Below are 15,174 nucleotides of genomic sequence, written 5' to 3'. Positions count from 1 at the left end.
TTCAAAAATATACGATTCATCATTCTACTAAATGTAGCAGGTGCATTAGTCAATCCAAAAGGCATCACTAAAAATTCATAATGACCAAATTGTGTTCTAAATGCAGTCTTGAATATGTCAGACTTATCTAATCTCACCTTTGATAACCTGATTTAAGATCTATTTTACTAAATATGGCAGAACCTTGCAGTTTATCCATAAGGTCATCGACTCTAGGAATTGGACATCTATTCTTTACTGTGATCTTATTTAAAGCACGATAGTCAATGCACATACGATAAGTATTATTCTTCTTCTTTACCAACAAAACAGGTGCACCAAATGGAGAACTACTAGGTCTAATCAATCCTCTATTTAGTAATTCCTCAACTTGATTTTGAATTTCTTTTTGCTCTATCTGGTTATGCCTATATGGTGCTTTACAAGGTGGTTGTGTACCAGGAATCAAATCTATTTTGTGGTCTTCTGGACATGAGGGAGGTAAACTAGGTGGTAGATCTTCTGCAAAACAGTCTTTAAATTGTGCAAGAAATTCTTTATGCCTAGGATGCATATGTTTTTCTTTAATTTGCAGTTCATTCACCCAAATGAGATAAGATTTACTACTTTTGCATAATACACGTTTAGCTTGAGTATGAGAAAGTAGTGGAAAAGCATTAGATGCATGCATACCATACAATGTAACATGTTTTCCTTGAAAATGAATATTAATTGAATGTGTGGAATAATCTATATCAGGGTTATGCTAATGACGCCAAGGCATACATAAAATAATATCACTGGACTGTAATGGTACAACTAGAAAATTCCTTCTTTCAGTATATTCACCAATTTGAATTTCTAAATCATGCACCTCTTGTGTTTCATTATACCTTGTGCCTAAGAATGCTGCTTTAATGCGATAATGCGTAGGAACAGTTTGTAATTTCAATTCTTTCACTAGGTTTGCAGAAATAAAATCATGAGTACTACCATCATCATGCAAAATAATCTTTTCTTTTCCATGCACTAAACATTTCATTGTCAATAAAGAATGTGGAGTTGGCATACCTGGTAAAGTATCCGAAGGAGTAGTAATGTCGTCTTCATCTTCCATGAAATCAGGCATTTCTTCATGTTCGTCATCTTCCATTGCTCCAAGGTAGTTGATATGGACAGGTGGCTTCTTCTATTGGCAATTCGCTGCTAGATGTCCATGTTGGTGGCATTTGTAACACACTATAGGTTTGCCTTTAGATACATTGTTTGCAATGGCAGGAAGTCTAGGAATATTAGGATTTGGCTGTGAAATTGGCTTGGGGTTTTGATTGGTATTCGATGGTAAAGCAGGTGGTTTTGCCCAAGACTTACGGAAAGATGATGAAGGAAATCGACCTTGATTAAATCTTCTAAAATTTGAATTGAATTGCTTAGATCCATAGTTACCATTGAATTGAAATTGCTGTGGACGCTTGTCTCTTCCTCGAAGTTTGTCTTCAGTGTCATGAGCTAAAGAAATTGCATCTTCAAGAGTTGCAGGCTTGAACATATTGACTTCAGCGTAGTAATGCCCAAGTAATCCAGACATATACTTGCACTTGTGTGTCGCTTCAGGTACGTCTTCAAGCATGTGTAACTGGAGTAATGCATTCCAAAAGCATTCGGTGTACTGAAGAATAGGCTCACGATCTCTTTGCTAAAGAAGGTCCCATTGCTTTATGGCTTTTTTATGGAATTGTGAAGGAAGGAAATTCTGCATAAACTTCTTCTTGAAATTATCCCAGGTAGTGGGACATTTTATGCTCTTACGAACCACGGTCCACCAAAGAGATGCTCTATCCACTAAATGATTAGTGACACACTTGATTTTATAGTTTTCTGCGTATGTTTCCTCATGAAAGTAATCATCAAACTGACTGATGAATGCAAGAACAATTTTTCCATCTCGAGTGCCATTGAAAGTACGGAATTTGAAATTTCTTTTACTTATCTTTGTTTCTTTGCGGATGGATTGAAATTCGAGAGTCGCATCGATGGTACGTCGGATAAGATCTTCAGATTGTGGTTCCTCTTTGTCGGTAGTCAATCTTTGTAAATTAGCCAATTGAACTTGCAATGCTTGTCGAGCTCGTCGTTCTTCATCCAACTGCATCATAATTAAATCCAGCTTTTGCTCCATCGTAGGTTCAGGAAGATTGCCTTCAGCCATTAAATCATCCATATGTGGTTCTGTCATCCTGCAAAAATTCAAAAGACCTCACACTCTCAAAATCCAATTAGCGGGATGAGCGTAACTCAAGTTCGGGTATACAAGGCTTATATATTTTTGTGTGTGGCTTTCACAATCTTCATCTTTGGCTATTGCGGAATTTGTAATTTTTGAAAAATTTGCGTTTTGACCTTCTGCGTGTGCTAAAACTGGTTCAGCAAGTTTGCATATGCGAATAGTACCTTCCAGAGAACAACTTTGCAGTTTGGTACTTCTGCGCAGGAACAATGCTTCTAGGAGTTTTGGGCACAAGTCAGTTCTGACTTCAAGTTACTTGCCAGACTTGCAAAGTAAGTAATTTTTAGACTTGCAGAATTTAGACTTGTAAACTTTGTAGATTTTGTATGACTTGACTTATAATAATAAGCTTGAAACTTGATCAGGCCATGACATCGAATTTTAGGGGGGGAGGGGCCGTTTTTTTCATGCCACGAAAATCACACTGATCTCCTCCTGATGCCATCGACTCAGATTTTGAAGCTTTTAAGCTTCTTTAAACTTAATAAGCTTTATATTAAGATTTTAAGCTTATGAGTTTTTTGAAACTTATCTCTGTATCTCCAGGACTTGTAGAAGAGGATGTAGGAGTGGTCCTCCGCCATTGCAGGCCGGTCCTTCGCGATCAGAGGCTGGAAATAGAGATTCTTGACCGCTAGGAATCCACCCATATCGACCGTTTGGGATGAGATTGACCGTAGAGCTCGATCGTTCCAGGAACTCCGCCTTCGCACAAGATGGGTAGTGATTGGAAGCTCTCGATCTTAGCTTCGCTCTGATACCACTGGCGCGCAGTAGTGAATGCCGGAAGGTCCCCAAGAACAAAAGAACTCTACTTTTTGCACAAAACTCAAGGTAAAAAGCATGCATGACATGAACAAGAGACCAATTGGGTGCAATCTCCCCCCATGCCTTGTGTGAGCGCTCCACAAAGCATGTATTTTTATGTATTAATCATCTTCAAGCTCAAATAATAGTCCAAATTACAAAATAGCACGCTTTTGGCTTTTGAGTTTGCTTTAGCACAAAATAGAAATAAAGCTAATGGGCGGGTGCCCAAAGAGTCAGGCGTACCCAATACAATGTCCAAATACAAATATCATAATCGTGTGCCCATGCGCATACAAAATAATAAACAAATATCCAACGCCTCAATAAATAGGCGCGACAAAATATAGGCGCCATGCCTAAGGTATGCGTCCATCAAAATATAAGTGATAACTCGAATACTCGCTATCCTCCAATGCTTTCCTCCGCCACTGCTGCTATCTCTACACATGAACTAAAGCATTCACAATCGTTAGTAAAATAATACAATTAAACCGACAAAAGTGAATACCTAGCAGTCTTCAGCTACATAAATAAATCAACTGGTTAGAAATCAATCCTAACCTTAATTTATTACGAGTGCGCACTCTAAACTCATAAACGTTTATTAATTTAATATGTATTTTATGGAATCACCCGCTATGGAATCACCCATGTACACACTAAATTAATGAAACGCCTGAAAAGGATAGGCGTCCCCATCAACTTCTCGCACAAAGAATCCACTTTGTGTATGAGCCCCGGTCAACAAAGTTTACGGAATCCACCGTAAGACCTCATGGAATCCACCGTGGCACGGAATCCACCGTGAAATATGCCTCCTGGCATCACTCTAACTCCTGTAGAGGGAAGCTACTCAGCGGCAAGAAAGGAGAATCATCTGATGCCTCTGATGATAACACCAGCCTCTGTATCTATTTTGATGGAGTAGATTGTTCCCCACCATCTTTCAGTCATCTCCATTGATCAAGTAAGATCTAGCACTGGTTCTGCAAGGCATAATTCTAAGCTTCCTCAATGTCCATCACTTCAAGCATCTGTGCGTTTGATGAACAATCATCAGGTTCAGACATCAGCTAATGTGTAGAACACACCCTCAACTCCTGGTTTCACTTCATTTTCTAATAGTAACCCCCATAATGAAGATTCCAAGGACATTTTACCTGAGTTTGTGGGGTCTACAGAGGATGATTCTACAGCTGAGTTCTTGAAGGATTCAGTATTTACGCAGTAATATAAGACTGATGTCCAACCAAATGCATTTCAAACTCATTATCCTTGCTCAGGAAATCTTCATGACTTTTTGTAAGGATATCTTCTAGAAGGGTTCCATGTCAAGAAAGTCACTTGTTGATCAAGACACTGAAGCACATCTACCAATGCCCAGCATACACTAGTGCTCCCACTGGGAGATCCAAGGAATGAAACAATTCTTGACCTTACAAGAGCTATGGTTTTCCAAGATATGACGATGTCCATAAGCACACTTCTAATAATCCATCTCTGCTTAGCACTCTGGGAGAAAGTATGATGTCGATCTTGATGATCTTCTTTGATAGGAGCTCTAATGTAATGCAAATCCTGAGATCCTTGGAAAAGAAAGGAAGAGAAAGTACTTTGGAGAGTCTGCTCTATTAACAAGCAGAGTTTATACATGCTTAAATGTAGAATGTCCCCATTCCACTGAGATCCATGGTTTCTCTAATATCTCTGCTCGAAACTTGCACCAACTAGGGTGTGTATACCGGCAATAAGCAAAGCCTGTAATTGCTTAGAACCTTGAAGATTTTCAAGGAACTCTTAATGCTATTGTTTTTGGACATTGTACTCAGAAAGATTTGTCTGCAAAAGCAACATTCAGTTGTCAGCAGGGAGCTGAAGTCACAGTGCAAGGAAATACTCCTACTGTCATATCTTAAGGATAGTCTTTTTCATAGTCTTTAGCTCAGATTTGTGGTAGCATGCAGCATTGCGACCAAGAAAACCCAAAAAGTAGCAGGGTCCATGATGAAATTATATTATTGAGACAGGCTTTGTGAAGGCCAAGGAGAATGCTGCACTCATACTTGAAATGTGCTATAAAGCTTACAGATAGTTCTAGTTATCTGGCCAACAAATCATAGTTGTTAACTTGGACCAGATCTGCAAGCTGGCAAACAACTGCATGAGGCTTCAAGGCTTCCCAGTTTTCAACACTGTTGGAGGTGGAACAGGATCAAGTCTCAGATCCTTGCTCTTGGAGTGACTTTTTGTAGATTACGGCAAGAAGTCCCCAATACGTCTCTTGAAAAGAGGCTCACCAAAGTAGAAGAGAGTGTCTCCCCCTCATCACCACATTCCAAGGGAAAGAGGTGACGTGCGGAGTATCTTGGGTAGAAAGGAGGCTGTCAAGGTGCCTGCCACACAATCGGCACAGGATGAAGAAGCATGGGGATCAATTATGCCAAAAGCTCACGAGATGCATGGGGATCAATCACTTTGTGGATTCCCTAGCCAATTATACTTTTGTTGAAGATGTCTTTTCAAATGTGGTATGGGGGAGCCCTTAGAATTACTTTCTAACATTAGCTCAAGACTACTTTGGGGTCAGGTAGCAATTGAGTACCTTCCTATTCTGTCATGGGCACATAGGATCATTTATCATCATATTCATTGGACACCCCTTCCTATTTATGCAGGGGATTAGCCAATAACCTAATGCATTTAGTGTAGGGCCCGAGGAACCCTCAACCTTGGTCCACGGTCTTGTGCTGTAGTTGAGTTATGTCATGACCAAGGAACCCAAGGAACCCTCAATCTTGGTCTGCTCTTCTGCTATAGTTGAGTTATGTCATGACCAAGGGTTTGTTTCAGTGCAATTACTGCTAAATGATAATTTTGTGAATTATTTCGTGAGGCCAAGAGGGCCAATCATTCTGTAGTGAAATTTCAGATTTCATTGGGCCAAAAGGGCCAATCATTCTGTATAGTGAAATGTCACATTTCATTGGGCCAAGAGGGCCATGTGTCTATTTAGTGCAGGTGTAGTTAATGTTTCCTTTTTTAGTGCTGTGCTAGACAGATTAAGTGGAACCTAGAGGGAGCCTCTTGCTGCACAAAAGCTTCTTGTGGTGGCCAATTCCAGGTGATGTTTTTGCTATTGGGGGGGTAAAGACGCCTTTGCCTAGCCGTGCATGTATTACTACACTAATAGTATGTGTGCATGTACACTGCAAGTGATGGGCGCCCATCACTATCACATCATTCTTTATTCTTTTAGTGACATTAGAGTAAAGGAAAGGCCGCTCACACATTGTGACTATTGGAGTTTCCACATTATTGTGTGTGTCTCTCTCTCTTGCTTTTGCTCCTTCCACCATAGCCCTTTCTCCCACTTGTGCTTCCACTTCAAGGCGGCTCACCTCCCTTTAATTGGTATCAGATCTTTCTTCTTCACAAGCTCCCGGCACACTCTCAACTTCCATTCAAATACCTATAGCAATCATCTCTTTGTTGGTAACCATAACTACTCTATTCGAGCTTCCTATCCATTGCATTCTTCTTGGGCACTCTTTGAGCCTTCTTGAGTAAGTTGGAGTAGCCCCCATAGCCCTCAGCTTGTTGGTGCAGCATCTCGTTGTGTGGAACATGCCCTTTTTTAGCAACAACTCACGTTTTTTATCTCCTACAACATATTCTCTTCATTGGACAGCTATACAAGTACTTATACACTTGGTTTTGATGCTTGGCATTGATCCTTCCACTCTTGGAATTCCATTTGAATGATAAGATTTAGTTTTGGACTGTTATAAGAGTCCACATAGTGTCATAAAATAGGGCAGCACTTATCTTTGATGATTACACTCATTGCCATTGGTTGGATGATTCCCGATTGATGCTTATATATTCGGGGATGCTATGTCATTGCTTGGAGTTGAATTTGGACTGATTTAACCACTTCATTTACTCCATTTTGGCTTAGGTTTTCTAGTTGGAAATACATGGCAACACTCTATTTGATGCTTCTATGGTCAACTTTGTTGGTTTTATGATGCTCGATTATGTTGAAGTGATGTCTACATGTATGGGAATGCTATGCCCATGTTATGGGTTGGCTTTGGAGCTGATTTTGGTACTAAAATATCTTGGTTTGATAGTGTATTCATTGCTATATACAACAAGACTGAACCTCTTTTAACATGGATTTTATGTGCCTGATGCTTCTGGCTATGATTCGGGTGTTCTATATACACTCCTGATGTGTACTATTGATGCTAGTACATTGTTATATCATATGGCCATGATTTGAGGAGGCTTTGAGATTCCTTTGAGGACTGATATACTTAGTTTTTATAGTGAATTTATTGCTTTAAAAACCAGGGCCGAAGCCTATTTGGTCAATGTATGCTCTACCTATTGGTCACACGGGTGCTAGAAAAAATTCGGCATGGCCCCTACACATATGTGACTGAAAGCTTCATGCTATGCAACAAGCAGTCACCCAAGACCCCGTATCATACAAAAAAAGGAAAAAAAACTACAAAACATACCTATAATCGTATCACACAATCAAACCATAATACCTCAAAAACCTAATCAGGACATAATCAGAACTTTGATAAACAATATTAGCTTAAAGATTATACATGCCCATCCCACGAAGCTTATTTATTGAAAAGAAAAAAAAAGTGCAGTGAGGGGAATGATTTTAATGAAGGGTTCCTTTTAATAAATTATTAACAAGGGTTAAAATTTTATTAGGTTGTAAACCTTAATAAGAAAACGGCGATTCATTTTTAAATTGTTATTACAATTTATTAATGTGAAACAATGCTTTTAATGAAACCCCGACTGCGATCCCCAGACTCAAGTCTCTAAATGCATATTCATTGATTAAAAATTTAATGTGTTTGAAGTGCTCTTCTTTTTCAGCATGTGTATTTTTGTGATGGCTTGTTCGTTTTTATTTAAAATTAAAGTGCCTTTGAGACGCACGTAGTGCATGCAAAGTGAATGGCGGGTTGATTTTAAGTTATTAGAAAAATGTGTGTTTAGCGCTGTCGTGCTGCTGCGCATCCGAGCCGTATACACCTCCATTTCTTTTGTTGTGCATTTGTGCTATTTTTCCGCTTGTGTTTCATTGTGTGTGAGATGCATTACGATAAACCGTATCCAATGTATATATTTTGTTTGTGTGTGTGTGTGATTCTGTTTGGATGCATGAAGTGTGTGTGTTAGAAAAATATGAAAAACTGATGCCAAAGGACATTATCAAGCTGATAATTTCAATGATGATCTCTAAGAAAAGTGCAGGGAATTGTGGAATCAAAGGAAGGTTTGTGGAAGCGATCATCTAAGTTCAAAAGTTCCCATGACATAGAGTTGAAGGAAGTCTCTCAAAAGCTGCTTAAGCGAGCAAAGCACTAGTGAAGCACCGAGGGAGTATTTTGCCACCCAATTCTCAAGGCCGAAGTCGAAGTTTATGCGCAGATCACTCATCGTAAAGCTGACTGTCAAAGGGGCGATGCATGACTCCAAAGATAATCCTCAAGGTCAAAATCAATGTTGGCGCATAGATCTCGTAAGGGTGTAAAGAAACTATCTTGTCAAAGAGGAGGTTTTTTTTTTATCCCCGCTCAACTAAAAGAGAAGGGGAGACTAATTTGGTTTAAAAAACCGTTTTTGGAGGGAAAAAGCATCCTCTGTAAAAAAGCAAGGGTTTTTTTTGGAAAAACGAGTTCATCCAGGGAAAAAAGGGAGGGTTCTCGGACGCCTTTGGGGGGGGGGATATCTTCGTGAAGGGAATGAAGGAAATTACTTGACAGACGACAAGAGGAAAATTTGATTGATCCTTCAAGGCTATAACGGTGCTAAAGACATTGTGTACTCAGAATTCACACAGAAAGGAAACGACATGTTTTTTTTTTTCCGCCTATCAGAAAAATTCTGAAGAAGGGCTTCTTTGAGAATTTTGGGGGAGATAAATCGATGTCTTACGTGGCCAGTTTAGAGAAGATAGCTGTTCCTCAGATGGGAAAAACAGGCTTGTAACTGTGGAAGATGAGGGAAGAAGGAGCAGGAGGAAGAAAAGCAGCAGTTTAAAAACCAGCAATAAGACAAACTAGGGAGAGGAGAGAGTATCGGGACGCGCATAGAATCTTCATCCATCCACGCTTGTCAATCTCTCTCATCAATCGATTTTGAAGAAGAGCGGTTTTTCTTTCTCCTCTCACGGGACTAGCAAGTTGCAGAATCGGGACGATGTGTCTGCCTCTCGTGTTTGCACCATTAAGCTCTGGAACATGCTTGGTGTGTGCAATTAAGCCATCCAGGACGGGAAAAACAGAATCGAATAAAAGACGCCTCTGAACAGGGTTGCAGAATCGTGCCTCGATTTCCCCAACAACAAACGTCGCAGTTTCCTGTCTGGAGATTTGTTAAGAGCTGCAGCTAAAAATTTGTACCTGTACTGGTTGTGTTGGACGAAGCATACATTGAGTTTTCTGGAGAGCCTTCACGAATTACCTGGGTAAAGAAGCATGAAAATCTTATTGTGCTTCGCACTTTCAGCAAACGTGCAGGCTTGGCAGGCCTACGTGTTGGTTATGGTGGCTTCCCGTTGAGCATTATCAATTACTTCTGGAGAGCTAAGCAGCCATATAATGTCTCTGTAGCTACTGAGTTGGCTGCATGCGCTGCTTTAAGCAATCTAGGCTACTTCAAGAATGTGAAAGAGGCTCTAGTTGCTGAAAGAAAGCGGTTATTTAAGCTGCTTCAGACTTTTCCTGTTTTCACACCTTATCCAAGTCATGCAAACTTCATCCTCTGTGGAGTTAAAGGTGGTCGCAGTGCAGGACAGTTGAAGGCTAATCTTGCTAAGGAGGGTGTAATGGTACGCCACTATGATAAAAAAGAGCTTGAGGGGTTTATTCGTATATCAGTGGAAAAGCCAAAACATACAGACAGATTAATGAGAGCTCTTAGAAAGATACTGCAATGAATGTGCCTCCAGACTGCGTTCAAGGTTTACTGGAACTACAATTGTGAAGTTTGTAATACAACAAGTCCTCAAGGTTGTGCTAATGAATCAAAATCGGAGTCATGATCAGCTGAAGGATAACTGTTGATATTCCTGGCAATTGCTGGGAAGCTAAAGTTTGATAGCTGTTCTAGCAAACTAGGATGGAAACATTTGTACTCTGATGCATTTTACTCCTGTTACAACATTTTATCAACAGATGGTTCTCTACACTAAAGGACATGCTTGACTGGATTATTATTTAATGCCCATTGTTTTGTTCAATTTAGCTGTCATCATACACCTGAATGTAAACAGTTTATGAGATACTTCAGATTTTTCTGAACATGAACTTCTTGTAACTCACTTGACAAGGAATATAGTGAACTTTGGCATCAAATATTTGAGTTCTTCTTGTTAGCCTCTTCTCTTGCTGTATCTTGAACCCCGTGTTCTGCAGCCCTTGCGTGTACTCTAGACATTTCTGGTGAACCTGACGTGAAAGTGTTGCGTCACTTTTCAACAAGATGGGAGACTCGCAAGAAGAGATGACAGATGACAATGTCATGAAGAACCTGTTTCAGTCATTTACCACCTATATGCAGCAGCAAGCTCACGCGAAGCGTGATAGTGATGCCATGGATGCCTTGAAAGTTGTCCAACAGGAGATGAAGCAGTTCAACGGCCAACAAGTGTCAACTTACCTGCATTTGTATGAAGAAAAGATGAAGTTTTTTGGGGTTTCTCAAGATGTTTGGAGCCGCTACCTCTTGCGGATCGTGGTGCGCACTCTTGAAGTCCGAATTTCAGAAATTCAAGAAACACATGCAGGTTGGGCAGAGTTTAAGAAGGCATTAAAAGATGAATATTTCCTGGAGGATACAGGTCTTATGAATCGCAGGAATTTCTTAGCATGGGTTTCTATGCCTAATAAGGGACTTTCAGTTTACTGCTCTTCTGCGAGAGTTTGAGAGCCGCTATGATCAGTTGGATGGAACTGAGCAGCAAGCTTTGGAGATGCAGAAAGTGGAGTTATTTTTACAAGCTGCTGATGCTGATTTACAGGAAAAGTTGGATGATCTTTTGGAAGATCAAGCTACTGATTCAGGTTTAAAGACCGAGTGGAGACATGTCATTGATGCTGTGAATGCTCTTGTTAAGAAGCAGCACAGGAGAGTACGATTGCATCGTAATATAGGATCAGTTTCTGAAAAATCCTTGGAGACTTCTTCTTCTACCCCTGCTGCAAGTTCTATGCCTAAGCCTACTCCTCCTGTTGTGAATCCACCAGTTCCTGCTGCTCCAGTGCCCTTATCTGTAGATGATGTTATTAAAGGCTTGGCAGATTTGACGATTGAAGGAGTCAAAGCTAAAGTTGGTAAGTTAAAAGAGCAACTTATGTCAATACCTGCTGTAGCACCTGCTCCAGCGACTGCTTTTCCAGCTGGTCAAAGAAAAGGGAGACGATGTATTTGGTGCGATAGTACAGAGCACCAACACTGCAGAGATTGTGATGCTTTTCAGGAAGCACATAAGAAGAATATAGTGTTCTGGGGACAAGATGGGAAGATATGGCTGACAGAGACTGGCGCTCCTCTTGACACGAACTTTAGTAAGGGAGGCATGAAGAAGCTTGTTGATGATATGGCTGTGCGATCAGCTTATGTGAGTGTTAGAGGAGATGCTTCAGCTTATGGAGTCCAGCTTGAGCAGAAATCAGATGGAGACTCTGCTTTATGGTCCTCTACCTTGGAGATAGCGAGAAGAGGGAAAGTTCAGGCATCTACTATGACTTGTGTGGGCTCCAGCATCCGAGGAGAAACGGGATGGGATTCTCCTGTTGACAGATATTCTATTTTTGCTTATATGGCTAAAACACAGGGTTTAGATGCCATGGTTGAGGAAAAGAGAAGAAGAGATGAGGAGGGTCCCAGCACCTCCAAAAAGACTAGAGGGGGTGACTTTGTTTCACCACCTGTTACAGCTCCACCTATGTCAAGTTCTCCAGCTCAATCAGGTCCTGAACAACCTATGGGAGACAAGCAGATGAAAGAGAAGAGGCAACCAAGAAAGGAGCCAGGATTCAAACTCTTGTCAGACCTTGATATGCAGACGGATATGAGTAAGATTTTTCATGAAAGAATTTTGAATAGTGAAGTCACTTTTACTGTTGGAGAAGCTCTTGGGATTGCTAGAAGAGAAATACAGGATCAGATGCAGGATCTTTTGCGGAGGAAACAACATGCGATGGAAGGACCTGCTTTACAGGGATTATGGCATGGAGCTCTTGGGGAAGAGCATGATGATGCAGTGATGGTTGAGAATGCTTCTGTCAATCCGTACTTGGAGAAAATAGTTCAGCCTATGCAGTACGAAAATGATGATACCCCTATTCTCATTCCTCGTAGCCATTTTTCATGAAGTCATTGGGCTAGAGCAACCACTGAGACGGTGGTAAGGATTGGAGAGAAACAGATTCCTTTGGTCGCTTTAGTCGATCATGGATCCGAGATTAATCTTATTGCTCGAGGTGTTTATGAGAGTGGCAAGTGGCCTATGGATGCAGAGCATGGCTGGCGCATGAGAGCCGCCAATAATACTTCTTGTGATATGTATGCTGCTTGGCCGAGCATCAGAATTTCTATTGGTAATGTTGAAGAGGATTATCATTGCTTTGTTCAGGATTCTTGCTCTTATCCGATTATTCTTGGACAGCCTTTCATTACAGAAGCAAGAATGGAGACAAAAGTGATGGATGACGGCTCAGCTTATGCACGGATACGCAGTAAGGATGGTATGCGAGCTGCTCAGTTTATGACTGTTGGGGTAAATCATCTGAGAAACAGAGACTCCTTGCGTGAGGCACCACTACCTGCGAAGGAGTTGGATTTTCATTAGGTACCGCTGTCTTGCGAGACGCCAGTGGTACAGAGCGGAGAAAAGAGGAGATCTCGCCTCCTGGCAGCCAGTCTTTCTCCAATAATTTTGTTGGTTTTTCTTCAGATAGTTCAGTGAGTTATCAGAAAATTTCAGATTTGCCTAGAGCTGCCAGGTAGTACATTGGTCATAAGGAGAAAGAGTTGAAGATTGCAGGTATTTTGCAAGCAGAAGAGCATGTAGATGGATTGTATGAAGGGATGTCTTATGCAGATACATTGTTTGAGATGGGATCAATGCTGAAAACTGATGTATGTAAGGGTTCAAAGATCATACCTGTGTAAACCTTGGATATGTTTCAGGAAATTTCTAATTTTATGCTGAAAACAGAGTTAGAGGTTAAGAAAACTCAGCAAACTGAATTTATGGCTGATCTTGATCAGCTTATAGAGTTGCAGAGGGCTGAAACCTTTCAGTCAACATAGTTAAATGCTGGAAAAATTCAGCATATGGAGTATGAGGCTGCACCCATGCAGTCCATAGAGCCGAGGGCTGAATCCATTCAGCCAACAGAGTTGAATGCTGAAAAATTTCAGCATACAGAGTTTCAGGTTGCACCATGCAGTCCATAGAGCAAAGGGCTGAAATCTTTCAGCCAACAGAGTTGAGAGTTGCTGAAAATTTACAGAAATTGCAGCAAAGAAAAGAGTGCTTGATTGATGCCAAGGTTGACACGAAGTATAAAACAGTTGATAAGAAGGTTAAGCCGGTTGCAGGGCCGCTTCCTCCTAATAGTGATGAGCAGATAGAAAAAGCTATGAAGCAGCCTATGTTGAGAAATCCTGCAAATATTGGACATAAATTTACAGCTGAAACTCTTGCAGAATTGAAGATTGGAAATGATGATTTCTTGCTTCCAGTGGAAAAAGAATGTTTTAGAGAGATTCTTGGACGTCATGGTAAGGCATTTGCTTTCTTTCCGCATGAAAATGGCTGCATTAGTCCCGAATTGGTTGCGCCTGTGGTCATCTTCACTGTTCCTCATGTACCATGGAATATACGTCCTATACCTGTGCCTAAAGCACACTTGCCAAAGCTGATAGAGTTGCTGAATGAGAAGATTAAGATGGGGATTTTGGAACCCTCTGCTGCACCCTATTCTAACAGGTGGTTTACTGAACCAAAGAAGAATGGTACTTTGATATTTATTCAGGATATGCAGCCCGTGAACAAAGTGACAATCAGGAATGTGGGAACAGGTCCAGTTGTGGATGAGTTTGATGAGGCTTTTGCAGGACGAGCCATCTATTCTCTAGGTGACTTGTATTCAGGTTATGATCAGTTTCAGCTTGCCTTGGAAAATAGGGATATTACTACTATGCAGACACCTATTGGTCTTGTGAGGATGTGTACCTTGCCTCAAGGTGCCACCAACTCAGTTGCTCATATGATGAATGCTATGCATAGAGTTCTACGAGACTATATTCCGCAGTATACCATGCCTTTCCTAGATGATGTGCCTATTAAGGGTTGTGCAGAAGAAGAAAAGAATGAAAGTCTTGATTTGTGAGGATGTAGACAGTTTGTGGCTGAACACTTGGTTGCTTGTGAGCAAATATTGACACGATTAGAGGAGGTAAACTTGACTCTTTCAGGGCTGAAATTTGTCTTTGGTGTTAATGAAGTCATCATAGTTGGGCATATGGTTGGATATTATGGCAGGAAGCCTTCACCTGCAAAGGTGGATGCCATAAGCAGGATTTCAGAGTATTGCTCAACTACTTCAGAGGTGCGGAGATTTGTGGGAGCTTGTGTATTTTACATGATTTGGATTCCTCATTTTGCTCACATAGCAGATGTTCTCTATCAGCTGCTTCGAAAGGGGCAGAAACTTCATTGGGATGAGAAGCATTCGAAAGCCATGCATAAAATCAAGAAGCTGTTGCAGTCAGCTCCTACTCTTCGCAAGGCGGATTATCAGTATGGACGGCCAATCATGTTGACAGTTGATACTAGCCCTATTGGCATAGGTTGGGCAGTGGGACAGGATGATGCTGATGGAAATAGATATGCAATCCGCTTTGGAGCTAAAGTTCTTAATGAGCGGCAGAGGAGATATCCGTAGATTAAAAGAGAGTTGTGGGGAGTAGTCACTGCATTGAAGTGTGATAAAGGGTATTTTATTGGAGCTTCAGTTGTTGTGGAAACAGATTGTTTTCCTTTGCTT

The 15,174-nt window shown here is 40.9% G+C and overlaps 1 pseudogene; it reads left to right on the top strand.

Annotated features, from left to right (window-relative positions):
• Positions 1–9,509: 9,509 nt before the first annotated feature.
• Positions 9,510–10,052, top strand: LOC148023038 (histidinol-phosphate aminotransferase, chloroplastic pseudogene; annotated as a pseudogene).
• The last annotated feature ends 5,122 nt before the right edge of the window (positions 10,053–15,174 follow it).

Source organism: Lygodium microphyllum, chromosome 16, assembly GCF_053477565.2.
Source record: "Lygodium microphyllum isolate KBCC chromosome 16, Lygodium_microphyllum_v1.1.10, whole genome shotgun sequence".
Taxonomy (NCBI): Eukaryota; Viridiplantae; Streptophyta; class Polypodiopsida; order Schizaeales; family Lygodiaceae; genus Lygodium; species Lygodium microphyllum.
This window is presented reverse-complemented; position numbering and strand designations above follow the sequence as displayed.